The sequence below is a fragment of the Pleurodeles waltl genome, unplaced genomic scaffold (assembly GCF_031143425.1).
Source record: "Pleurodeles waltl isolate 20211129_DDA unplaced genomic scaffold, aPleWal1.hap1.20221129 scaffold_86, whole genome shotgun sequence".
NCBI lineage: Eukaryota > Metazoa > Chordata > Amphibia > Caudata > Salamandridae > Pleurodeles > Pleurodeles waltl.
This window is the reverse complement of record NW_027150400.1, coordinates 1,261,877-1,288,304: the sequence shown is the minus strand read 5'-3', so window position 1 is coordinate 1,288,304 and position 26,428 is coordinate 1,261,877. Positions and strand designations below refer to the sequence as shown.

General features: G+C 48.5%; 9 non-coding genes across 9 annotated transcripts; all 9 read right to left on the bottom strand.

Annotated features, from left to right (window-relative positions):
- Nucleotides 1-549: 549 nt before the first annotated feature.
- Nucleotides 550-621, bottom strand: TRNAE-CUC (transfer RNA glutamic acid (anticodon CUC)). The gene has a single exon. It is a non-coding gene; the product is annotated as a tRNA-Glu (tRNA).
- Nucleotides 622-3,735: 3,114 nt separating this feature from the next.
- On the bottom strand, nucleotides 3,736-3,807 carry TRNAE-UUC (transfer RNA glutamic acid (anticodon UUC)). The gene has a single exon. It is a non-coding gene; the product is annotated as a tRNA-Glu (tRNA).
- A 3,107-nt stretch (nucleotides 3,808-6,914) lies between these two features.
- On the bottom strand, nucleotides 6,915-6,986 carry TRNAE-CUC (transfer RNA glutamic acid (anticodon CUC)). The gene has a single exon. It is a non-coding gene; the product is annotated as a tRNA-Glu (tRNA).
- Nucleotides 6,987-10,096: 3,110 nt separating this feature from the next.
- TRNAE-CUC (transfer RNA glutamic acid (anticodon CUC)) lies at nucleotides 10,097-10,168 on the bottom strand. Its single transcript has one exon. It is a non-coding gene; the product is annotated as a tRNA-Glu (tRNA).
- A 3,116-nt stretch (nucleotides 10,169-13,284) lies between these two features.
- On the bottom strand, nucleotides 13,285-13,356 carry TRNAE-CUC (transfer RNA glutamic acid (anticodon CUC)). The gene has a single exon. It is a non-coding gene; the product is annotated as a tRNA-Glu (tRNA).
- Nucleotides 13,357-16,470: 3,114 nt separating this feature from the next.
- Nucleotides 16,471-16,542, bottom strand: TRNAE-CUC (transfer RNA glutamic acid (anticodon CUC)). The gene has a single exon. It is a non-coding gene; the product is annotated as a tRNA-Glu (tRNA).
- A 3,108-nt stretch (nucleotides 16,543-19,650) lies between these two features.
- Nucleotides 19,651-19,722, bottom strand: TRNAE-CUC (transfer RNA glutamic acid (anticodon CUC)). The gene has a single exon. It is a non-coding gene; the product is annotated as a tRNA-Glu (tRNA).
- Nucleotides 19,723-22,837: 3,115 nt separating this feature from the next.
- TRNAE-CUC (transfer RNA glutamic acid (anticodon CUC)) lies at nucleotides 22,838-22,909 on the bottom strand. Its single transcript has one exon. It is a non-coding gene; the product is annotated as a tRNA-Glu (tRNA).
- Nucleotides 22,910-26,023: 3,114 nt separating this feature from the next.
- Nucleotides 26,024-26,095, bottom strand: TRNAE-UUC (transfer RNA glutamic acid (anticodon UUC)). The gene has a single exon. It is a non-coding gene; the product is annotated as a tRNA-Glu (tRNA).
- Nucleotides 26,096-26,428: the final 333 nt, after the last annotated feature.

The window sequence follows — 26,428 nt, the reverse complement described above, 5'->3', positions numbered from 1 at the left end:
GCTAAAGGGACATTTTAAGTCCAGCCAGAAGGCAGAAGGTTTGGTCTGTGCTGTCCTGGGGCAGGACTTCCTCCTTAGTAGGGCTGCCACCTGGCTGTGTTTTTTGAACCACCTCGTCTGTACGTTTAATTCCAGGCTGGTAAAAATATTGAGAAAAGCTGTGAAATTCAGGTTCTAAGAAAGGAGGCAACCCCAATCTTATACACACTGCGCTGACACTTACAAAGGGTATTCCTGGTGCAGCAGGGAAATGTGCCCCCTGGAGACATCTTGCAGTCACTATGTGGACAAGCAAGAGCTCTGGAGCTCTGGAGCTCTCAGCTGATCACAGCAAGATGGAGTGCTTTCAGATGTTATTTGGAGTGAAAAAAAGAGCTGTGAGAAAGCTGTGTGATATTGTGAGAAAAGTCAATTAAAGAAGAACTAGTGGTAATGAAGCATTTGTAATTGAAAGGTTTCCTAATGTGTTTGAATCCATGAAAAGTGTAAAATGAAAGGTTTCCTATAAGAAATGTAAGTGTAGAAGTAAAAAGTGTAAGGAACTTCGCGTTCCCTGACCGGGAATCGAACCCAGGCCGCGGCGGTGAGAGCGCCGAATCCTAAACACTAGACCACCAGGGAGCAGGCACAGGTTGTCCACCACCACCCAATATAGAAACAAGAACTGGTCAGCAGGCTACTCAGGATCCCATTTCCTATTACAGGAAAATTAAAGCAGACATGCAAGGACACACCATTTTCAGGCACAGCATGAAGAAAGAAATTGACTGCACCTCAAATGCACTCACAACTCTTCACACTTTACAGCTCTCCAAGACCTAGCACACCCTCATAAGACATCCCATCCTTCAGCAGTAATAGCACTTACACACTTAACTAGCAGGAAAATTCAGAAGTACAATTAAAGGGACGATCAGTGCTTCTTCTCAGAGCCCCGATAGGAGGGCAGCTCTTAGCTTTCCCAGGTCAACGCAGGCATCTCCAGCTCTACATGTGCAGGCTTTTACTTAAGGTGCTGGGACCTGCACTCCTCTTTTACAATGCTGTGTATAGAACTACGAGTCCCACAATGCAGTGTAACACATGACCTGCTGTCGATAGTCATGGAAGAACCTCGGAACTAGAAAAGCTCTGATGAGATTAGTGGGTGGGCACATCCGGGTCACTGCTTGTTTTCCTTTCTCAGTGTGTCTGTAAATTATACAACTTTACACTTTATCTAAAGATAAAAGGTTTCACCTTCCTCTAAAACAATTCCTCCTTCAGAGTGTGCCCCAACATTTCATTTACTTAGTGTGAGAAAACAAAATAGCTTAAATGCATTTTTTTTATCATGCAGTACTTTCCTTTTTATCTCATGAAAAATCCTTGATTCCACCTTTCCTTTTTCAAGGAAGTAGGCAGGAAGTTTAAATGAAAAGGGAGAAATGGTTGTAAAAAAGAGTCTTAGGTCCAAATTGTGGGTGCTAGATTTTGAAAGGTACTTGATGGCATGAATAAATGTTTCGATTTGGAGGAGGTGTGTGGATGAAAGAAAAATGGGCGTACTCTGTAGTATGAGTGTGAGATTGTAAACGGTATTTGAAGTAAATATTGATTGCTGGTGCTCTGAAAATGTAGGTTTAAGCCTTTAAAAGAAGAGGCAGTTTCCCAGTTGGGGAATTGAACCCCAGTCTCCCAGGTCCCAGGCAGGGCCACTCTCCACTATACTAAGTAGGAAGAGATATTTTTGTGTGTGCTGAGCAGCTCCTTCTTCTGTCCAACCCGCCCTCTCTGTGCCAAGCGTCTGAGTTTTTCCATTTCTCACTTCCTTCCCACCCACACGGGGGGGCAGAGCTGGCTTAAGGATGCTGCAACTGTTGCACTCGCACTGCTCGCTCACATGCACGGGGGCACCCACCTCAGGGGGGGGGGGGCGCTCTGCTTAGTCTCAACTTAACATTTAATACAACCTGCTGCAGAGTTCCTTCCCTTTACAGATTTCAGGCAACAATCAAAATGGCAACACAACTCTTCTCATTAATCTTCCTGCCAGAGAGAGCTCAGATTTTTGCCTGCTAGCAGCAGGGCCGGCTGTAGCCCTGGTGGCTGGAAGACAGTCTTTTTTGGCACCCACAACCCCCTTCACTCCATCACCACCTACTCGGATTCACTCACTGCCACCCGCCAAATGTGCCCCTCATCTATCCATAGCCCCTCTCACATAGATTAGATTTGTTTTAAAGAGCTGGATAGCTGCTTGACTATCCAGACAGCTGTCCACATTAGATATGGTTCTGTTCTTTGCGTCAGGCACATGAACCCTCTACGCTATTTTATATCTAGTCAAAGCTGCCTCTGGACAAAACCACCAACTCTCTCCCTAGCAGGAACGGTAATCACAAGAGGTATCTTGGCATTTTATTTGCTTTCTGTAGTTTGGACACACAAGGAACTTTCCAGCATGAGCTTTTAAATCGCAAGTTTCGTAAGTTATTGCTAAACACAGCGCCCCCCGAGGTCAGCAACTCCAATCCTGGTCAGCACCCGGTGCGGCCGCACTGCTCGCACCTCCCTAAACCCGGCCCTGAGTGGCAGTTTTGCATCGCCATGAAATTGTCATGCCGTTGAGGTCAGTGTGTGACGTGGCCAAGGCTATCCTATTTGAGGACTCCGGGAGAGACAGCTGCTCCCTTAATGAAGGAGTGGCCTTCTGACTGAAGTCACCTGAGGCAGGGGCCCACTGTCAGAGGCCTTATGGGGCAGGGACCCGCTGCAACTCCTGGCTTGTCCCATGCAACCCCTGGAGAACCCTAAATGACATCCATGTAAGTGCCTACTGTCGAGGTCAGCAAGGTCAGTGTGTGGCTCGGCCCAGGCTATCCTATCTGAGGTCTCCTGAAGGGACAGCTGCCACCTTAAAGAAGGAGTGGCGTTCTGACTGGCGCCAACTGAGGTAGGGGCCCGCTGTCAGAGGCCATATGGGGGAGGGGCCCGCTGCGACATCTGGCTTGCCCCTTGCGACCCCTGGTGACCCCTAGGTGACATCCATGCGAGCGCTTGCCGTGAAGGTTAGCGTGTGGCGCGGCCAAGGCTATCCTCCCCTGAGGCTCCTGAAGGGACAGCTGGCGCCTGAAGTAAGGAGTGGCCTTCTGACCGAAGTCACCTGTGGCAGGTGCCCGCCGTCAGAGGCCTTATGGGGCAGGGGCTAAAGGGACATTTTAAGTCCAGCCAGAAGGCAGAAGGTTTGGTCTGTGCTGTCCTGGGGCAGGACTTCCTCCTTAGTAGGGCTGCCACCTGGCTGTGTTTTTTGAACTACCTCGTCTGTACGTTTAATTCCAGGCTGGTAAAAATATTGAGAAAAGCTGTGAAATTCAGGTTCTAAGAAAGGAGGCAACCCCAATCTTATACACACTGCGCTGACACTTACAAAGGGTATTCCTGGTGCAGCAGGGAAATGTGCCCCCTGGAGACATCTTGCAGTCACTATGTGGACAAGCAAGAGCTCTGGAGCTCTGGAGCTCTCAGCTGATCACAGCAAGATGGAGTGCTTTCAGATGTTATTTGGAGTGAAAAAAAGAGCTGTGAGAAAGCTGTGTGATATTGTGAGAAAAGTCAATTAAAGAAGAACTAGTGGTAATGAAGCATTTGTAATTGAAAGGTTTCCTAATGTGTTTGAATCCATGAAAAGTGTAAAATGAAAGGTTTCCTATAAGAAATGAAAGTGTAGAAGTAAAAAGTGTAAGGAACTGCGCGTTCCCTGACCGGGAATCGAACCCGGGCCGCGGCGGTGAAAGCGCTGAATCCTAACCACTAGACCACCAGGGAGCAGGCACAGGTCGTCCACCACCACCCAATATAGAAACAAGAACTGGTCAGCAGGCTACTCAGGATCCCATTTCCTATTACAGGAAAATTAAAGCAGACATGCAAGGACACACCATTTTCAGGCACAGCATGAAGAAAGAAATTGACTGCACCTCAAATGCACTCACAACTCTTCACACTTTACAGCTCTCCAAGACCTAGCACACCCTCATAAGACATCCCATCCTTCAGCAGTAATAGCACTTACACACTTAACTAGCAGGAAAATTCAGAAGTACAATTAAAGGGACGATCAGTGCTTCTTCTCAGAGCCCCGATAGGAGGGCAGCTCTTAGCTTTCCCAGGTCAACGCAGGCATCTCCAGCTCTACATGTGCAGGCTTTTACTTAAGGTGCTGGGACCTTCACTCCTCTTTTACAATGCTGTGTATAGAACTACGAGTCCCACAATGCAGTGTAACACATGACCTGCTGTCGATAGTCATGGAAGAACCTCGGAACTAGAAAAGCTCTGATGAGATTAGTGGGTGGGCACGTCCGGGTCACTGCTTGTTTTCCTTTCTCAGTGTGTCTGTAAATTATACAACTTTACACTTTATCTAAAGATAAAAGGTTTCACCTTCCTATAAAACAATTCCTCCTTCAGAGTGTGCCCCAACATTTCATTTACTTAGTGTGAGAAAACAAAATAGCTTAAATGCATTTTTTTTATCATGCAGTACTTTCCTTTTTATCTCATGAAAAATCCTTGATTCCACCTTTCCTTTTTCAAGGAAGTAGGCACGAAGTTTAAATGAAAAGGGAGAAATGGTTGTGAAAAAGAGTCTTAGGTCCAAATTGTGGGTGCTAGATTTTGAAAGGTACTTGATGGCATGAATAAATGTTTCGATTTGGAGGAGGTGTGTGGATGAAAGAAAAATGGGCGTACTCTGTAGTATGAGTGTGAGATTGTAAACGGTATTTGAAGTAAATATTGATTGCTGGTGCTCTGAAAATGTAGGTTTAAGCCTTTAAAAGAAGAGGCAGTTTCCAAGTGGGGGAATTGAACCCCAGTCTCCCAGGCAGGGACACTCTCCACTATACTAAGTAGGAAGAGATATTTTTGTGTGTGCTGAGCAGCTCCTTCTTCTGTCCAACCCGCCCTCTCTGTGCCAAGCGTCTGAGTTTTTCCATTTCTCACTTCCTTCCCACCCACACGGGGGGGCAGAGCTGGCTTAAGGATGCTGCAACTGTTGCACTCGCACTGCTCGCTCACATGCACGGGGGCACCCACCTCAGGGGGGGGGGGCGCTCTGCTTAGTCTCAACTTAACATTTAATACAACCTGCTGCAGAGTTCCTTCCCTTTACAGATTTCAGGCAACAATCAAAATGGCAACACAACTCTTCTCATTAATCTTCCTGCCAGAGAGAGCCCAGATTTTTGCCTGCTAGCAGCAGGGCCGGCTGTAGCCCTGGTGGCTGGAAGACAGTCTTTTTTGGCACCCCCCAACCCCCTTCACTCCATCACCACCTACTCGGATTCACTCACTGCCACCTGCCAAATGTGCCCCTCATCTATCCATAGCCCCTCTCACATAGATTAGATTTGTTTTAAAGAGCTGGATAGCTGCTTGACTATCCAGACAGCTCTCCACATTAGATATGGTTCTGTTCTTTGCGTCAGGCACATGAACCCTCTACGCTATTTTATATCTAGTCAAAGCTGCCTCTGGACAAAACCACCAACTCTCTCCCTAGCAGGAACGGTAATCACAAGAGGTATCTTGGCATTTTATTTGCTTTCTGTAGTTTGGACACCCAAGGAACTTTCCAGCATGAGCTTTTAAATCGCAAGTTTCGTAAGTTATTGCTAAACACAGCGCCCCCCGAGGTCAGCAACTCCAATCCTGGTCAGCACCCGGTGCGGCCGCACTGCTCGCACCTCCCTAAACCCGGCCCTGAGTGGCAGTTTTGCATCGCCATGAAATTGTCATGCCGTTGAGGTCAGTGTGTGATGTGGCCAAGGCTATCCTATTTGAGGACTCCGGGAGAGACAGCTGCTCCCTTAATGAAGGAGTGGCCTTCTGACTGAAGTCACCTGAGGCAGGGGCCCACTGTCAGAGGCCTTATGGGGCAGGGACCCGCTGCAACTCCTGGCTTGCCCCATGCAACCCCTGGAGAACCCTAAATGACATCCATGTAAGTGCCTACTGTCGAGGTCAGCAAGGTCAGTGTGTGGCTCGGCCCAGGCTATCCTATCTGAGGTCTCCTGAAGGGACAGCTGCCACCTTAAAGAAGGAGTGGCGTTCTGACTGGCGCCAACTGAGGTAGGGGCCCGCTGTCAGAGGCCATATGGGGGAGGGGCCCGCTGCGACATCTGGCTTGCCCCTTGCGACCCCTGGTGACCCCTAGGTGACATCCATGCGAGCGCTTGCCGTCAAGGTCAGCGTGTGGCACGGCCAAGGCTATCCTCCCCTGAGGCTCCTGAAGGGACAGCTGGCGCCTGAAGTAAGGAGTGGCCTTCTGACCGAAGTCACCTGAGGCAGGTGCCCGCCGTCAGAGGCCTTATGGGGCAGGGGCTAAAGGGACATTTTAAGTCCAGCCAGAAGGCAGAAGGTTTGGTCTGTGCTGTACTGGGGCAGGACTTCCTCCTTAGTAGGGCTGCCACCTGGCTGTGTTTTTTGAACCACCTCGTCTGTACGTTTAATTCCAGGCTGGTAAAAATATTGAGAAAAGCTGTGAAATTCAGGTTCTAAGAAAGGAGGCAACCCCAATCTTATACACACTGCGCTGACACTTACAAAGGGTATTCCTGGTGCAGCAGGGAAATGTGCCCCCTGGAGACATCTTGCAGTCACTATGTGGACAAGCAAGAGCTCTGGAGCTCTGGAGCTCTCAGCTGATCACAGCAAGATGGAGTGCTTTCAGATGTTATTTGGAGTGAAAAAAAGAGCTGTGAGAAAGCTGTGTGATATTGTGAGAAAAGTCAATTAAAGAAGAACTAGTGGTAATGAAGCATTTGTAATTGAAAGGTTTCCTAATGTGTTTGAATCCATGAAAAGTGTAAAATGAAAGGTTTCCTATAAGAAATGTAAGTGTAGAAGTAAAAAGTGTAAGGAACTTCGCGTTCCCTGACCGGGAATCGAACCCAGGCCGCGGCGGTGAGAGCGCCGAATCCTAAACACTAGACCACCAGGGAGCAGGCACAGGTTGTCCACCACCACCCAATATAGAAACAAGAACTGGTCAGCAGGCTACTCAGGATCCCATTTCCTATTACAGGAAAATTAAAGCAGACATGCAAGGACACACCATTTTCAGGCACAGCATGAAGAAAGAAATTGACTGCACCTCAAATGCACTCACAACTCTTCACACTTTACAGCTCTCCAAGACCTAGCACACCCTCATAAGACATCCCATCCTTCAGCAGTAATAGCACTTACACACTTAACTAGCAGGAAAATTCAGAAGTACAATTAAAGGGACGATCAGTGCTTCTTCTCAGAGCCCCGATAGGAGGGCAGCTCTTAGCTTTCCCAGGTCAACGCAGGCATCTCCAGCTCTACATGTGCAGGCTTTTACTTAAGGTGCTGGGACCTTCACTCCTCTTTTACAATGCTGTGTATAGAACTACGAGTCCCACAATGCAGTGTAACACATGACCTGCTGTCGATAGTCATGGAAGAACCTCGGAACTAGAAAAGCTCTGATGAGATTAGTGGGTGGGCACGTCCGGGTCACTGCTTGTTTTCCTTTCTCAGTGTGTCTGTAAATTATACAACTTTACACTTTATCTAAAGATAAAAGGTTTCACCTTCCTATAAAACAATTCCTCCTTCAGAGTGTGCCCCAACATTTCATTTACTTAGTGTGAGAAAACAAAATAGCTTAAATGCATTTTTTTTATCATGCAGTACTTTCCTTTTTATCTCATGAAAAATCCTTGATTCCACCTTTCCTTTTTCAAGGAAGTAGGCACGAAGTTTAAATGAAAAGGGAGAAATGGTTGTGAAAAAGAGTCTTAGGTCCAAATTGTGGGTGCTAGATTTTGAAAGGTACTTGATGGCATGAATAAATGTTTCGATTTGGAGGAGGTGTGTGGATGAAAGAAAAATGGGCGTACTCTGTAGTATGAGTGTGAGATTGTAAACGGTATTTGAAGTAAATATTGATTGCTGGTGCTCTGAAAATGTAGGTTTAAGCCTTTAAAAGAAGAGGCAGTTTCCAAGTGGGGGAATTGAACCCCAGTCTCCCAGGCAGGGACACTCTCCACTATACTAAGTAGGAAGAGATATTTTTGTGTGTGCTGAGCAGCTCCTTCTTCTGTCCAACCCGCCCTCTCTGTGCCAAGCGTCTGAGTTTTTCCATTTCTCACTTCCTTCCCACCCACACGGGGGGGCAGAGCTGGCTTAAGGATGCTGCAACTGTTGCACTCGCACTGCTCGCTCACATGCACGGGGGCACCCACCTCAGGGGGGGGGGGGGGGCGCTCTGCTTAGTCTCAACTTAACATTTAATACAACCTGCTGCAGAGTTCCTTCCCTTTACAGATTTCAGGCAACAATCAAAATGGCAACACAACTCTTCTCATTAATCTTCCTGCCAGAGAGAGCCCAGATTTTTGCCTGCTAGCAGCAGGGCCGGCTGTAGCCCTGGTGGCTGGAAGACAGTCTTTTTTGGCACCCCCAACCCCCTTCACTCCATCACCACCTACTCGGATTCACTCACTGCCACCCGCCAAATGTGCCCCTCATCTATCCATAGCCCCTCTCACATAGATTAGATTTGTTTTAAAGAGCTGGATAGCTGCTTGACTATCCAGACAGCTCTCCACATTAGATATGGTTCTGTTCTTTGCGTCAGGCACATGAACCCTCTACGCTATTTTATATCTAGTCAAAGCTGCCTCTGGACAAAACCACCAACTCTCTCCCTAGCAGGAACGGTAATCACAAGAGGTATCTTGGCATTTTATTTGCTTTCTGTAGTTTGGACACACAAGGAACTTTCCAGCATGAGCTTTTAAATCGCAAGTTTCGTAAGTTATTGCTAAACACAGCGCCCCCCGAGGTCAGCAACTCCAATCCTGGTCAGCACCCGGTGCGGCCGCACTTCTCGCACCTCCCTAAACCCGGCCCTGAGTGGCAGTTTTGCATCGCCATGAAATTGTCATGCCGTTGAGGTCAGTGTGTGACGTGGCCAAGGCTATCCTATTTGAGGACTCCGGGAGAGACAGCTGCTCCCTTAATGAAGGAGTGGCCTTCTGACTGAAGTCACCTGAGGCAGGGGCCCACTGTCAGAGGCCTTATGGGGCAGGGACCCGCTGCAACTCCTGGCTTGCCCCATGCAACCCCTGGAGAACCCTAAATGACATCCATGTAAGTGCCTACTGTCGAGGTCAGCAAGGTCAGTGTGTGGCTCGGCCCAGGCTATCCTATCTGAGGTCTCCTGAAGTGACAGCTGCCACCTTAAAGAAGGAGTGGCGTTCTGACTGGCGCCAACTGAGGTAGGGGCCCGCTGTCAGAGGCCATATGGGGGAGGGGCCCGCTGCGACATCTGGCTTGCCCCTTGCGACCCCTGGTGACCCCTAGGTGACATCCATGCGAGCGCTTGCCGTCAAGGTCAGCGTGTGGCGCGGCCAAGGCTATCCTCCCCTGAGGCTCCTGAAGGGACAGCTGGCGCCTGAAGTAAGGAGTGGCCTTCTGACCGAAGTCACCTGAGGCAGGTGCCCGCCGTCAGAGGCCTTATGGGGCAGGGGCTAAAGGGACATTTTAAGTCCAGCCAGAAGGCAGAAGGTTTGGTCTGTGCTGTCCTGGGGCAGGACTTCCTCCTTAGTAGGGCTGCCACCTGGCTGTGTTTTTTGAACTACCTCGTCTGTATGTTTAATTCCAGGCTGGTAAAAATATTGAGAAAAGCTGTGAAATTCAGGTTCTAAGAAAGGAGGCAACCCCAATCTTATACACACTGCGCTGACACTTACAAAGGGTATTCCTGGTGCAGCAGGGAAATGTGCCCCCTGGAGACATCTTGCAGTCACTATGTGGACAAGCAAGAGCTCTGGAGCTCTGGAGCTCTCAGCTGATCACAGCAAGATGGAGTGCTTTCAGATGTTATTTGGAGTGAAAAAAAGAGCTGTGAGAAAGCTGTGTGATATTGTGAGAAAAGTCAATTAAAGAAGAACTAGTGGTAATGAAGCATTTGTAATTGAAAGGTTTCCTAATGTGTTTGAATCCATGAAAAGTGTAAAATGAAAGGTTTCCTATAAGAAATGTAAGTGTAGAAGTAAAAAGTGTAAGGAACTGCGCGTTCCCTGACCGGGAATCGAACCCGGGCCGCGGCGGTGAGAGCGCTGAATCCTAACCACTAGACCACCAGGGAGCAGGCACAGGTCGTCCACCACCACCCAATATAGAAACAAGAACTGGTCAGCAGGCTACTCAGGATCCCATTTCCTATTACAGGAAAATTAAAGCAGACATGCAAGGACACACCATTTTCAGGCACAGCATGAAGAAAGAAATTGACTGCACCTCAAATGCACTCACAACTCTTCACACTTTACAGCTCTCCAAGACCTAGCACACCCTCATAAGACATCCCATCCTTCAGCAGTAATAGCACTTACACACTTAACTAGCAGGAAAATTCAGAAGTACAATTAAAGGGACGATCAGTGCTTCTTCTCAGAGCCCCGATAGGAGGGCAGCTCTTAGCTTTCCCAGGTCAACGCAGGCATCTCCAGCTCTACATGTGCAGGCTTTTACTTAAGGTGCTGGGACCTTCACTCCTCTTTTACAATGCTGTGTATAGAACTACGAGTCCCACAATGCAGTGTAACACATGACCTGCTGTCGATAGTCATGGAAGAACCTCGGAACTAGAAAAGCTCTGATGAGATTAGTGGGTGGGCACGTCCGGGTCACTGCTTGTTTTCCTTTCTCAGTGTGTCTGTAAATTATACAACTTTACACTTTATCTAAAGATAAAAGGTTTCACCTTCCTATAAAACAATTCCTCCTTCAGAGTGTGCCCCAACATTTCATTTACTTAGTGTGAGAAAACAAAATAGCTTAAATGCATTTTTTTTATCATGCAGTACTTTCCTTTTTATCTCATGAAAAATCCTTGATTCCACCTTTCCTTTTTCAAGGAAGTAGGCAGGAAGTTTAAATGAAAAGGGAGAAATGGTTGTGAAAAAGAGTCTTAGGTCCAAATTGTGGGTGCTAGATTTTGAAAGGTACTTGATGGCATGAATAAATGTTTCGATTTGGAGGAGGTGTGTGGATGAAAGAAAAATGGGCGTACTCTGTAGTATGAGTGTGAGATTGTAAACGGTATTTGAAGTAAATATTGATTGCTGGTGCTCTGAAAATGTAGGTTTAAGCCTTTAAAAGAAGAGGCAGTTTCCCAGTTGGGGAATTGAACCCCAGTCTCCCAGGTCCCAGGCAGGGCCACTCTCCACTATACTAAGTAGGAAGAGATATTTTTGTGTGTGCTGAGCAGCTCCTTCTTCTGTCCAACCCGCCCTCTCTGTGCCAAGCGTCTGAGTTTTTCCATTTCTCACTTCCTTCCCACCCACACGGGGGGGCAGAGCTGGCTTAAGGATGCTGCAACTGTTGCACTCGCACTGCTCGCTCACATGCACGGGGGCACCCACCTCAGGGGGGGGGGGGGCGCTCTGCTTAGTCTCAACTTAACATTTAATACAACCTGCTGCAGAGTTCCTTCCCTTTACAGATTTCAGGCAACAATCAAAATGGCAACACAACTCTTCTCATTAATCTTCCTGCCAGAGAGAGCCCAGATTTTTGCCTGCTAGCAGCAGGGCCGGCTGTAGCCCTGGTGGCTGGAAGACAGTCTTTTTTGGCACCCCCCAACCCCCTTCACTCCATCACCACCTACTCGGATTCACTCACTGCCACCTGCCAAATGTGCCCCTCATCTATCCATAGCCCCTCTCACATAGATTAGATTTGTTTTAAAGAGCTGGATAGCTGCTTGACTATCCAGACAGCTCTCCACATTAGATATGGTTCTGTTCTTTGCGTCAGGCACATGAACCCTCTACGCTATTTTATATCTAGTCAAAGCTGCCTCTGGACAAAACCACCAACTCTCTCCCTAGCAGGAACGGTAATCACAAGAGGTATCTTGGCATTTTATTTGCTTTCTGTAGTTTGGACACCCAAGGAACTTTCCAGCATGAGCTTTTAAATCGCAAGTTTCGTAAGTTATTGCTAAACACAGCGCCCCCCGAGGTCAGCAACTCCAATCCTGGTCAGCACCCGGTGCGGCCGCACTGCTCGCACCTCCCTAAACCCGGCCCTGAGTGGCAGTTTTGCATCGCCATGAAATTGTCATGCCGTTGAGGTCAGTGTGTGATGTGGCCAAGGCTATCCTATTTGAGGACTCCGGGAGAGACAGCTGCTCCCTTAATGAAGGAGTGGCCTTCTGACTGAAGTCACCTGAGGCAGGGGCCCACTGTCAGAGGCCTTATGGGGCAGGGACCCGCTGCAACTCCTGGCTTGCCCCATGCAACCCCTGGAGAACCCTAAATGACATCCATGTAAGTGCCTACTGTCGAGGTCAGCAAGGTCAGTGTGTGGCTCGGCCCAGGCTATCCTATCTGAGGTCTCCTGAAGGGACAGCTGCCACCTTAAAGAAGGAGTGGCGTTCTGACTGGCGCCAACTGAGGTAGGGGCCCGCTGTCAGAGGCCATATGGGGGAGGGGCCCGCTGCGACATCTGGCTTGCCCCTTGCGACCCCTGGTGACCCCTAGGTGACATCCATGCGAGCGCTTGCCGTCAAGGTCAGCGTGTGGCACGGCCAAGGCTATCCTCCCCTGAGGCTCCTGAAGGGACAGCTGGCGCCTGAAGTAAGGAGTGGCCTTCTGACCGAAGTCACCTGAGGCAGGTGCCCGCCGTCAGAGGCCTTATGGGGCAGGGGCTAAAGGGACATTTTAAGTCCAGCCAGAAGGCAGAAGGTTTGGTCTGTGCTGTCCTGGGGCAGGACTTCCTCCTTAGTAGGGCTGCCACCTGGCTGTGTTTTTTGAACCACCTCGTCTGTACGTTTAATTCCAGGCTGGTAAAAATATTGAGAAAAGCTGTGAAATTCAGGTTCTAAGAAAGGAGGCAACCCCAATCTTATACACACTGCGCTGACACTTACAAAGGGTATTCCTGGTGCAGCAGGGAAATGTGCCCCCTGGAGACATCTTGCAGTCACTATGTGGACAAGCAAGAGCTCTGGAGCTCTGGAGCTCTCAGCTGATCACAGCAAGATGGAGTGCTTTCAGATGTTATTTGGAGTGAAAAAAAGAGCTGTGAGAAAGCTGTGTGATATTGTGAGAAAAGTCAATTAAAGAAGAACTAGTGGTAATGAAGCATTTGTAATTGAAAGGTTTCCTAATGTGTTTGAATCCATGAAAAGTGTAAAATGAAAGGTTTCCTATAAGAAATGTAAGTGTAGAAGTAAAAAGTGTAAGGAACTTCGCGTTCCCTGACCGGGAATCGAACCCAGGCCGCGGCGGTGAGAGCGCCGAATCCTAAACACTAGACCACCAGGGAGCAGGCACAGGTTGTCCACCACCACCCAATATAGAAACAAGAACTGGTCAGCAGGCTACTCAGGATCCCATTTCCTATTACAGGAAAATTAAAGCAGACATGCAAGGACACACCATTTTCAGGCACAGCATGAAGAAAGAAATTGACTGCACCTCAAATGCACTCACAACTCTTCACACTTTACAGCTCTCCAAGACCTAGCACACCCTCATAAGACATCCCATCCTTCAGCAGTAATAGCACTTACACACTTAACTAGCAGGAAAATTCAGAAGTACAATTAAAGGGACGATCAGTGCTTCTTCTCAGAGCCCCGATAGGAGGGCAGCTCTTAGCTTTCCCAGGTCAACGCAGGCATCTCCAGCTCTACATGTGCAGGCTTTTACTTAAGGTGCTGGGACCTGCACTCCTCTTTTACAATGCTGTGTATAGAACTACGAGTCCCACAATGCAGTGTAACACATGACCTGCTGTCGATAGTCATGGAAGAACCTCGGAACTAGAAAAGCTCTGATGAGATTAGTGGGTGGGCACATCCGGGTCACTGCTTGTTTTCCTTTCTCAGTGTGTCTGTAAATTATACAACTTTACACTTTATCTAAAGATAAAAGGTTTCACCTTCCTCTAAAACAATTCCTCCTTCAGAGTGTGCCCCAACATTTCATTTACTTAGTGTGAGAAAACAAAATAGCTTAAATGCATTTTTTTTATCATGCAGTACTTTCCTTTTTATCTCATGAAAAATCCTTGATTCCACCTTTCCTTTTTCAAGGAAGTAGGCAGGAAGTTTAAATGAAAAGGGAGAAATGGTTGTAAAAAAGAGTCTTAGGTCCAAATTGTGGGTGCTAGATTTTGAAAGGTACTTGATGGCATGAATAAATGTTTCGATTTGGAGGAGGTGTGTGGATGAAAGAAAAATGGGCGTACTCTGTAGTATGAGTGTGAGATTGTAAACGGTATTTGAAGTAAATATTGATTGCTGGTGCTCTGAAAATGTAGGTTTAAGCCTTTAAAAGAAGAGGCAGTTTCCCAGTTGGGGAATTGAACCCCAGTCTCCCAGGTCCCAGGCAGGGCCACTCTCCACTATACTAAGTAGGAAGAGATATTTTTGTGTGTGCTGAGCAGCTCCTTCTTCTGTCCAACCCGCCCTCTCTGTGCCAAGCGTCTGAGTTTTTCCATTTCTCACTTCCTTCCCACCCACACGGGGGGGCAGAGCTGGCTTAAGGATGCTGCAACTGTTGCACTCGCACTGCTCGCTCACATGCACGGGGGCACCCACCTCAGGGGGGGGGGGCGCTCTGCTTAGTCTCAACTTAACATTTAATACAACCTGCTGCAGAGTTCCTTCCCTTTACAGATTTCAGGCAACAATCAAAATGGCAACACAACTCTTCTCATTAATCTTCCTGCCAGAGAGAGCTCAGATTTTTGCCTGCTAGCAGCAGGGCCGGCTGTAGCCCTGGTGGCTGGAAGACAGTCTTTTTTGGCACCCCCCAACCCCCTTCACTCCATCACCACCTACTCGGATTCACTCACTGCCACCTGCCAAATGTGCCCCTCATCTATCCATAGCCCCTCTCACATAGATTAGATTTGTTTTAAAGAGCTGGATAGCTGCTTGACTATCCAGACAGCTCTCCACATTAGATATGGTTCTGTTCTTTGCGTCAGGCACATGAACCCTCTACGCTATTTTATATCTAGTCAAAGCTGCCTCTGGACAAAACCACCAACTCTCTCCCTAGCAGGAACGGTAATCACAAGAGGTATCTTGGCATTTTATTTGCTTTCTGTAGTTTGGACACCCAAGGAACTTTCCAGCATGAGCTTTTAAATCGCAAGTTTCGTAAGTTATTGCTAAACACAGCGCCCCCCGAGGTCAGCAACTCCAATCCTGGTCAGCACCCGGTGCGGCCGCACTGCTCGCACCTCCCTAAACCCGGCCCTGAGTGGCAGTTTTGCATCGCCATGAAATTGTCATGCCGTTGAGGTCAGTGTGTGATGTGGCCAAGGCTATCCTATTTGAGGACTCCGGGAGAGACAGCTGCTCCCTTAATGAAGGAGTGGCCTTCTGACTGAAGTCACCTGAGGCAGGGGCCCACTGTCAGAGGCCTTATGGGGCAGGGACCCGCTGCAACTCCTGGCTTGCCCCATGCAACCCCTGGAGAACCCTAAATGACATCCATGTAAGTGCCTACTGTCGAGGTCAGCAAGGTCAGTGTGTGGCTCGGCCCAGGCTATCCTATCTGAGGTCTCCTGAAGGGACAGCTGCCACCTTAAAGAAGGAGTGGCGTTCTGACTGGCGCCAACTGAGGTAGGGGCCCGCTGTCAGAGGCCATATGGGGGAGGGGCCCGCTGCGACATCTGGCTTGCCCCTTGCGACCCCTGGTGACCCCTAGGTGACATCCATGCGAGCGCTTGCCGTCAAGGTCAGCGTGTGGCACGGCCAAGGCTATCCTCCCCTGAGGCTCCTGAAGGGACAGCTGGCGCCTGAAGTAAGGAGTGGCCTTCTGACCGAAGTCACCTGAGGCAGGTGCCCGCCGTCAGAGGCCTTATGGGGCAGGGGCTAAAGGGACATTTTAAGTCCAGCCAGAAGGCAGAAGGTTTGGTCTGTGCTGTACTGGGGCAGGACTTCCTCCTTAGTAGGGCTGCCACCTGGCTGTGTTTTTTGAACCACCTCGTCTGTACGTTTAATTCCAGGCTGGTAAAAATATTGAGAAAAGCTGTGAAATTCAGGTTCTAAGAAAGGAGGCAACCCCAATCTTATACACACTGCGCTGACACTTACAAAGGGTATTCCTGGTGCAGCAGGGAAATGTGCCCCCTGGAGACATCTTGCAGTCACTATGTGGACAAGCAAGAGCTCTGGAGCTCTGGAGCTCTCAGCTGATCACAGCAAGATGGAGTGCTTTCAGATGTTATTTGGAGTGAAAAAAAGAGCTGTGAGAAAGCTGTGTGATATTGTGAGAAAAGTCAATTAAAGAAGAACTAGTGGTAATGAAGCATTTGTAATTGAAAGGTTTCCTAATGTGTTTGAATCCATGAAAAGTGTAAAATGAAAGGTTTCCTATAAGAAATGTAAGTGTAGAAGTAAAAAGTGTAAGGAACTTCGCGTTCCCTGACCGGGAATCGAACCCAGGCCGCGGCGGTGAGAGCGCCGAATCCTAAACACTAGACCACCAGGGAGCAGGCACAGGTTGTCCACCACCACCCAATATAGAAACAAGAACTGGTCAGCAGGCTACTCAGGATCCCATTTCCTATTACAGGAAAATTAAAGCAGACATGCAAGGACACACCATTTTCAGGCACAGCATGAAGAAAGAAATTGACTGCACCTCAAATGCACTCACAACTCTTCACACTTTACAGCTCTCCAAGACCTAGCACACCCTCATAAGACATCCCATCCTTCAGCAGTAATAGCACTTACACACTTAACTAGCAGGAAAATTCAGAAGTACAATTAAAGGGACGATCAGTGCTTCTTCTCAGAGCCCCGATAGGAGGGCAGCTCTTAGCTTTCCCAGGTCAACGCAGGCATCTCCAGCTCTACATGTGCAGGCTTTTACTTAAGGTGCTGGGACCTTCACTCCTCTTTTACAATGCTGTGTATAGAACTACGAGTCCCACAATGCAGTGTAACACATGACCTGCTGTCGATAGTCATGGAAGAACCTCGGAACTAGAAAAGCTCTGATGAGATTAGTGGGTGGGCACGTCCGGGTCACTGCTTGTTTTCCTTTCTCAGTGTGTCTGTAAATTATACAACTTTACACTTTATCTAAAGATAAAAGGTTTCACCTTCCTATAAAACAATTCCTCCTTCAGAGTGTGCCCCAACATTTCATTTACTTAGTGTGAGAAAACAAAATAGCTTAAATGCATTTTTTTTATCATGCAGTACTTTCCTTTTTATCTCATGAAAAATCCTTGATTCCACCTTTCCTTTTTCAAGGAAGTAGGCACGAAGTTTAAATGAAAAGGGAGAAATGGTTGTGAAAAAGAGTCTTAGGTCCAAATTGTGGGTGCTAGATTTTGAAAGGTACTTGATGGCATGAATAAATGTTTCGATTTGGAGGAGGTGTGTGGATGAAAGAAAAATGGGCGTACTCTGTAGTATGAGTGTGAGATTGTAAACGGTATTTGAAGTAAATATTGATTGCTGGTGCTCTGAAAATGTAGGTTTAAGCCTTTAAAAGAAGAGGCAGTTTCCAAGTGGGGGAATTGAACCCCAGTCTCCCAGGCAGGGACACTCTCCACTATACTAAGTAGGAAGAGATATTTTTGTGTGTGCTGAGCAGCTCCTTCTTCTGTCCAACCCGCCCTCTCTGTGCCAAGCGTCTGAGTTTTTCCATTTCTCACTTCCTTCCCACCCACACGGGGGGGCAGAGCTGGCTTAAGGATGCTGCAACTGTTGCACTCGCACTGCTCGCTCACATGCACGGGGGCACCCACCTCAGGGGGGGGGGGGCGCTCTGCTTAGTCTCAACTTAACATTTAATACAACCTGCTGCAGAGTTCCTTCCCTTTACAGATTTCAGGCAACAATCAAAATGGCAACACAACTCTTCTCATTAATCTTCCTGCCAGAGAGAGCCCAGATTTTTGCCTGCTAGCAGCAGGGCCGGCTGTAGCCCTGGTGGCTGGAAGACAGTCTTTTTTGGCACCCCCCAACCCCCTTCACTCCATCACCACCTACTCGGATTCACTCACTGCCACCCGCCAAATGTGCCCCTCATCTATCCATAGCCCCTCTCACATAGATTAGATTTGTTTTAAAGAGCTGGATAGCTGCTTGACTATCCAGACAGCTCTCCACATTAGATATGGTTCTGTTCTTTGCGTCAGGCACATGAACCCTCTACGCTATTTTATATCTAGTCAAAGCTGCCTCTGGACAAAACCACCAACTCTCTCCCTAGCAGGAACGGTAATCACAAGAGGTATCTTGGCATTTTATTTGCTTTCTGTAGTTTGGACACACAAGGAACTTTCCAGCATGAGCTTTTAAATCGCAAGTTTCGTAAGTTATTGCTAAACACAGCGCCCCCCGAGGTCAGCAACTCCAATCCTGGTCAGCACCCGGTGCGGCCGCACTGCTCGCACCTCCCTAAACCCGGCCCTGAGTGGCAGTTTTGCATCGCCATGAAATTGTCATGCCGTTGAGGTCAGTGTGTGACGTGGCCAAGGCTATCCTATTTGAGGACTCCGGGAGAGACAGCTGCTCCCTTAATGAAGGAGTGGCCTTCTGACTGAAGTCACCTGAGGCAGGGGCCCACTGTCAGAGGCCTTATGGGGCAGGGACCCGCTGCAACTCCTGGCTTGCCCCATGCAACCCCTGGAGAACCCTAAATGACATCCATGTAAGTGCCTACTGTCGAGGTCAGCAAGGTCAGTGTGTGGCTCGGCCCAGGCTATCCTATCTGAGGTCTCCTGAAGTGACAGCTGCCACCTTAAAGAAGGAGTGGCGTTCTGACTGGCGCCAACTGAGGTAGGGGCCCGCTGTCAGAGGCCATATGGGGGAGGGGCCCGCTGCGACATCTGGCTTGCCCCTTGCGACCCCTGGTGACCCCTAGGTGACATCCATGCGAGCGCTTGCCGTCAAGGTCAGCGTGTGGCGCGGCCAAGGCTATCCTCCCCTGAGGCTCCTGAAGGGACAGCTGGCGCCTGAAGTAAGGAGTGGCCTTCTGACCGAAGTCACCTGAGGCAGGTGCCCGCCGTCAGAGGCCTTATGGGGCAGGGGCTAAAGGGACATTTTAAGTCCAGCCAGAAGGCAGAAGGTTTGGTCTGTGCTGTCCTGGGGCAGGACTTCCTCTTTAGTAGGGCTGCCACCTGGCTGTGTTTTTTGAACTACCTCGTCTGTATGTTTAATTCCAGGCTGGTAAAAATATTGAGAAAAGCTGTGAAATTCAGGTTCTAAGAAAGGAGGCAACCCCAATCTTATACACACTGCGCTGACACTTACAAAGGGTATTCCTGGTGCAGCAGGGAAATGTGCCCCCTGGAGACATCTTGCAGTCACTATGTGGACAAGCAAGAGCTCTGGAGCTCTGGAGCTCTCAGCTGATCACAGCAAGATGGAGTGCTTTCAGATGTTATTTGGAGTGAAAAAAAGAGCTGTGAGAAAGCTGTGTGATATTGTGAGAAAAGTCAATTAAAGAAGAAGTAGTGGTAATGAAGCATTTGTAATTGAAAGGTTTCCTAATGTGTTTGAATCCATGAAAAGTGTCAAATGAATGGTTTCCTATAAGAAATGTAAGTGTAGAAGTAAAAAGTGTAAGGAACTGCGCGTTCCCTGACCGGGAATCGAACCCAGGCCACGGCGGTGAGAGCGCCGAATCCTAACCACTAGACCACCAGGGAGCAGGCACAGGTTGTCCACCACCACCCAATATAGAAACAAGAACTGGTCAGCAGGCTACTCAGGATCCCATTTCCTATTACAGGAAAATTAAAGCAGACATGCAAGGACACACCATTTTCAGGCACAGCATGAAGAAAGAAATTGACTGCACCTCAAATGCACTCACAACTCTTCACACTTTACAGCTCTCCAAGACCTAGCACACGCTCATAAGACATCCCATCCTTCAGCAGTAATAGCACTTACACACTTAACTAGCAGGAAAATTCAGAAGTACAATTAAAGGGACGATCAGTGCTTCTTCTCAGAGCCCCGATAGGAGGGCAGCTCTTAGCTTTCCCAGGTCAACGCAGGCATCTCCAGCTCTACATGTGCAGGCTTTTACTTAAGGTGCTGGGACCTGCACTCCTCTTTTACAATGCTGTGTATAGAACTACGAGTCCCACAATGCAGTGTAACACATGACCTGCTGTCGATAGTCATGGAAGAACCTCGGAACTAGAAAAGCTCTGATGAGATTAGTGGGTGGGCACGTCCGGGTCACTGCTTGTTTTCCTTTCTCAGTGTGTCTGTAAATTATACAACTTTACACTTTATCTAAAGATAAAAGGTTTCACCTTCCTATAAAACAATTCCTCCTTCAGAGTGTGCCCCAACATTTCATTTACTTAGTGTGAGAAAACAAAATAGCTTAAATGCATTTTTTTTATCATGCAGTACTTTCCTTTTTATCTCATGAAAAATCCTTGATTCCACCTTTCCTTTTTCAAGGAAGTAGGCAGGAAGTTTAAATGAAAAGGGAGAAATGGTTGTGAAAAAGAGTCTTAGGTCCAAATTGTGGGTGCTAGATTTTGAAAGGTACTTGATGGCATGAATAAATGTTTCGATTTGGAGGAGGTGTGTGGATGAAAGAAAAATGGGCGTACTCTGTAGTATGAGTGTGAGATTGTAAACGGTATTTGAAGTAAATATTGATTGCTGGTGCTCTGAAAATGTAGGTTTAAGCCTTTAAAAGAAGAGGCAGTTTCCCAGTTGGGGAATTGAACCCCAGTCTCCCAGGTCCCAGGCAGGGCCACTCTCCACTATACTAAGTAGGAAGAGATATTTTTGTGTGTGCTGAGCAGCTCCTTCTTCTGTCCAACCCGCCCTCTCTGTGCCAAGCGTCTGAGTTTTTCCATTTCTCACTTCCTTCCCACCCACACGGGGGGGCAGAGCTGGCTTAAGGATGCTGCAACTGTTGCACTCGCACTGCTCGCTCACATGCACGGGGGCACCCACCTCAGGGGGGGGGGGGCGCTCTGCTTAGTCTCAACTTAACATTTAATACAACCTGCTGCAGAGTTCCTTCCCTTTACAGATTTCAGGCAACAATCAAAATGGCAACACAACTCTTCTCATTAATCTTCCTGCCAGAGAGAGCCCAGATTTTTGCCTGCTAGCAGCAGGGCCGGCTGTAGCCCTGGTGGCTGGAAGACAGTCTTTTTTGGCACCCCCCAACCCCCTTCACTCCATCACCACCTACTCGGATTCACTCACTGCCACCTGCCAAATGTGCCCCTCATCTATCCATAGCCCCTCTCACATAGATTAGATTTGTTTTAAAGAGCTGGATAGCTGCTTGACTATCCAGACAGCTCTCCACATTAGATATGGTTCTGTTCTTTGCGTCAGGCACATGAACCCTCTACGCTATTTTATATCTAGTCAAAGCTGCCTCTGGACAAAACCACCAACTCTCTCCCTAGCAGGAACGGTAATCACAAGAGGTATCTTGGCATTTTATTTGCTTTCTGTAGTTTGGACACCCAAGGAACTTTCCAGCATGAGCTTTTAAATCGCAAGTTTCGTAAGTTATTGCTAAACACAGCGCCCCCCGAGGTCAGCAACTCCAATCCTGGTCAGCACCCGGTGCGGCCGCACTGCTCGCACCTCCCTAAACCCGGCCCTGAGTGGCAGTTTTGCATCGCCATGAAATTGTCATGCCGTTGAGGTCAGTGTGTGATGTGGCCAAGGCTATCCTATTTGAGGACTCCGGGAGAGACAGCTGCTCCCTTAATGAAGGAGTGGCCTTCTGACTGAAGTCACCTGAGGCAGGGGCCCACTGTCAGAGGCCTTATGGGGCAGGGACCCGCTGCAACTCCTGGCTTGCCCCATGCAACCCCTGGAGAACCCTAAATGACATCCATGTAAGTGCCTACTGTCGAGGTCAGCAAGGTCAGTGTGTGGCTCGGCCCAGGCTATCCTATCTGAGGTCTCCTGAAGGGACAGCTGCCACCTTAAAGAAGGAGTGGCGTTCTGACTGGCGCCAACTGAGGTAGGGGCCCGCTGTCAGAGGCCATATGGGGGAGGGGCCCGCTGCGACATCTGGCTTGCCCCTTGCGACCCCTGGTGACCCCTAGGTGACATCCATGCGAGCGCTTGCCGTCAAGGTCAGCGTGTGGCACGGCCAAGGCTATCCTCCCCTGAGGCTCCTGAAGGGACAGCTGGCGCCTGAAGTAAGGAGTGGCCTTCTGACCGAAGTCACCTGAGGCAGGTGCCCGCCGTCAGAGGCCTTATGGGGCAGGGGCTAAAGGGACATTTTAAGTCCAGCCAGAAGGCAGAAGGTTTGGTCTGTGCTGTCCTGGGGCAGGACTTCCTCCTTAGTAGGGCTGCCACCTGGCTGTGTTTTTTGAACCACCTCGTCTGTACGTTTAATTCCAGGCTGGTAAAAATATTGAGAAAAGCTGTGAAATTCAGGTTCTAAGAAAGGAGGCAACCCCAATCTTATACACACTGCGCTGACACTTACAAAGGGTATTCCTGGTGCAGCAGGGAAATGTGCCCCCTGGAGACATCTTGCAGTCACTATGTGGACAAGCAAGAGCTCTGGAGCTCTGGAGCTCTCAGCTGATCACAGCAAGATGGAGTGCTTTCAGATGTTATTTGGAGTGAAAAAAAGAGCTGTGAGAAAGCTGTGTGATATTGTGAGAAAAGTCAATTAAAGAAGAACTAGTGGTAATGAAGCATTTGTAATTGAAAGGTTTCCTAATGTGTTTGAATCCATGAAAAGTGTAAAATGAAAGGTTTCCTATAAGAAATGTAAGTGTAGAAGTAAAAAGTGTAAGGAACTTCGCGTTCCCTGACCGGGAATCGAACCCAGGCCGCGGCGGTGAGAGCGCCGAATCCTAAACACTAGACCACCAGGGAGCAGGCACAGGTTGTCCACCACCACCCAATATAGAAACAAGAACTGGTCAGCAGGCTACTCAGGATCCCATTTCCTATTACAGGAAAATTAAAGCAGACATGCAAGGACACACCATTTTCAGGCACAGCATGAAGAAAGAAATTGACTGCACCTCAAATGCACTCACAACTCTTCACACTTTACAGCTCTCCAAGACCTAGCACACCCTCATAAGACATCCCATCCTTCAGCAGTAATAGCACTTACACACTTAACTAGCAGGAAAATTCAGAAGTACAATTAAAGGGACGATCAGTGCTTCTTCTCAGAGCCCCGATAGGAGGGCAGCTCTTAGCTTTCCCAGGTCAACGCAGGCATCTCCAGCTCTACATGTGCAGGCTTTTACTTAAGGTGCTGGGACCTGCACTCCTCTTTTACAATGCTGTGTATAGAACTACGAGTCCCACAATGCAGTGTAACACATGACCTGCTGTCGATAGTCATGGAAGAACCTCGGAACTAGAAAAGCTCTGATGAGATTAGTGGGTGGGCACATCCGGGTCACTGCTTGTTTTCCTTTCTCAGTGTGTCTGTAAATTATACAACTTTACACTTTATCTAAAGATAAAAGGTTTCACCTTCCTCTAAAACAATTCCTCCTTCAGAGTGTGCCCCAACATTTCATTTACTTAGTGTGAGAAAACAAAATAGCTTAAATGCATTTTTTTTATCATGCAGTACTTTCCTTTTTATCTCATGAAAAATCCTTGATTCCACCTTTCCTTTTTCAAGGAAGTAGGCAGGAAGTTTAAATGAAAAGGGAGAAATGGTTGTAAAAAAGAGTCTTAGGTCCAAATTGTGGGTGCTAGATTTTGAAAGGTACTTGATGGCATGAATAAATGTTTCGATTTGGAGGAGGTGTGTGGATGAAAGAAAAATGGGCGTACTCTGTAGTATGAGTGTGAGATTGTAAACGGTATTTGAAGTAAATATTGATTGCTGGTGCTCTGAAAATGTAGGTTTAAGCCTTTAAAAGAAGAGGCAGTTTCCCAGTTGGGGAATTGAACCCCAGTCTCCCAGGTCCCAGGCAGGGCCACTCTCCACTATACTAAGTAGGAAGAGATATTTTTGTGTGTGCTGAGCAGCTCCTTCTTCTGTCCAACCCGCCCTCTCTGTGCCAAGCGTCTGAGTTTTTCCATTTCTCACTTCCTTCCCACCCACACGGGGGGGCAGAGCTGGCTTAAGGATGCTGCAACTGTTGCACTCGCACTGCTCGCTCACATGCACGGGGGCACCCACCTCAGGGGGGGGGGGGCGCTCTGCTTAGTCTCAACTTAACATTTAATACAACCTGCTGCAGAGTTCCTTCCCTTTACAGATTTCAGGCAACAATCAAAATGGCAACACAACTCTTCTCATTAATCTTCCTGCCAGAGAGAGCTCAGATTTTTGCCTGCTAGCAGCAGGGCCGGCTGTAGCCCTGGTGGCTGGAAGACAGTCTTTTTTGGCACCCACAACCCCCTTCACTCCATCACCACCTACTCGGATTCACTCACTGCCACCCGCCAAATGTGCCCCTCATCTATCCATAGCCCCTCTCACATAGATTAGATTTGTTTTAAAGAGCTGGATAGCTGCTTGACTATCCAGACAGCTGTCCACATTAGATATGGTTCTGTTCTTTGCGTCAGGCACATGAACCCTCTACGCTATTTTATATCTAGTCAAAGCTGCCTCTGGACAAAACCACCAACTCTCTCCCTAGCAGGAACGGTAATCACAAGAGGTATCTTGGCATTTTATTTGCTTTCTGTAGTTTGGACACACAAGGAACTTTCCAGCATGAGCTTTTAAATCGCAAGTTTCGTAAGTTATTGCTAAACACAGCGCCCCCCGAGGTCAGCAACTCCAATCCTGGTCAGCACCCGGTGCGGCCGCACTGCTCGCACCTCCCTAAACCCGGCCCTGAGTGGCAGTTTTGCATCGCCATGAAATTGTCATGCCGTTGAGGTCAGTGTGTGACGTGGCCAAGGCTATCCTATTTGAGGACTCCGGGAGAGACAGCTGCTCCCTTAATGAAGGAGTGGCCTTCTGACTGAAGTCACCTGAGGCAGGGGCCCACTGTCAGAGGCCTTATGGGGCAGGGACCCGCTGCAACTCCTGGCTTGTCCCATGCAACCCCTGGAGAACCCTAAATGACATCCATGTAAGTGCCTACTGTCGAGGTCAGCAAGGTCAGTGTGTGGCTCGGCCCAGGCTATCCTATCTGAGGTCTCCTGAAGGGACAGCTGCCACCTTAAAGAAGGAGTGGCGTTCTGACTGGCGCCAACTGAGGTAGGGGCCCGCTGTCAGAGGCCATATGGGGGAGGGGCCCGCTGCGACATCTGGCTTGCCCCTTGCGACCCCTGGTGACCCCTAGGTGACATCCATGCGAGCGCTTGCCGTGAAGGTTAGCGTGTGGCGCGGCCAAGGCTATCCTCCCCTGAGGCTCCTGAAGGGACAGCTGGCGCCTGAAGTAAGGAGTGGCCTTCTGACCGAAGTCACCTGTGGCAGGTGCCCGCCGTCAGAGGCCTTATGGGGCAGGGGCTAAAGGGACATTTTAAGTCCAGCCAGAAGGCAGAAGGTTTGGTCTGTGCTGTCCTGGGGCAGGACTTCCTCCTTAGTAGGGCTGCCACCTGGCTGTGTTTTTTGAACTACCTCGTCTGTACGTTTAATTCCAGGCTGGTAAAAATATTGAGAAAAGCTGTGAAATTCAGGTTCTAAGAAAGGAGGCAACCCCAATCTTATACACACTGCGCTGACACTTACAAAGGGTATTCCTGGTGCAGCAGGGAAATGTGCCCCCTGGAGACATCTTGCAGTCACTATGTGGACAAGCAAGAGCTCTGGAGCTCTGGAGCTCTCAGCTGATCACAGCAAGATGGAGTGCTTTCAGATGTTATTTGGAGTGAAAAAAAGAGCTGTGAGAAAGCTGTGTGATATTGTGAGAAAAGTCAATTAAAGAAGAACTAGTGGTAATGAAGCATTTGTAATTGAAAGGTTTCCTAATGTGTTTGAATCCATGAAAAGTGTAAAATGAAAGGTTTCCTATAAGAAATGAAAGTGTAGAAGTAAAAAGTGTAAGGAACTGCGCGTTCCCTGACCGGGAATCGAACCCGGGCCGCGGCGGTGAAAGCGCTGAATCCTAACCACTAGACCACCAGGGAGCAGGCACAGGTCGTCCACCACCACCCAATATAGAAACAAGAACTGGTCAGCAGGCTACTCAGGATCCCATTTCCTATTACAGGAAAATTAAAGCAGACATGCAAGGACACACCATTTTCAGGCACAGCATGAAGAAAGAAATTGACTGCACCTCAAATGCACTCACAACTCTTCACACTTTACAGCTCTCCAAGACCTAGCACACCCTCATAAGACATCCCATCCTTCAGCAGTAATAGCACTTACACACTTAACTAGCAGGAAAATTCAGAAGTACAATTAAAGGGACGATCAGTGCTTCTTCTCAGAGCCCCGATAGGAGGGCAGCTCTT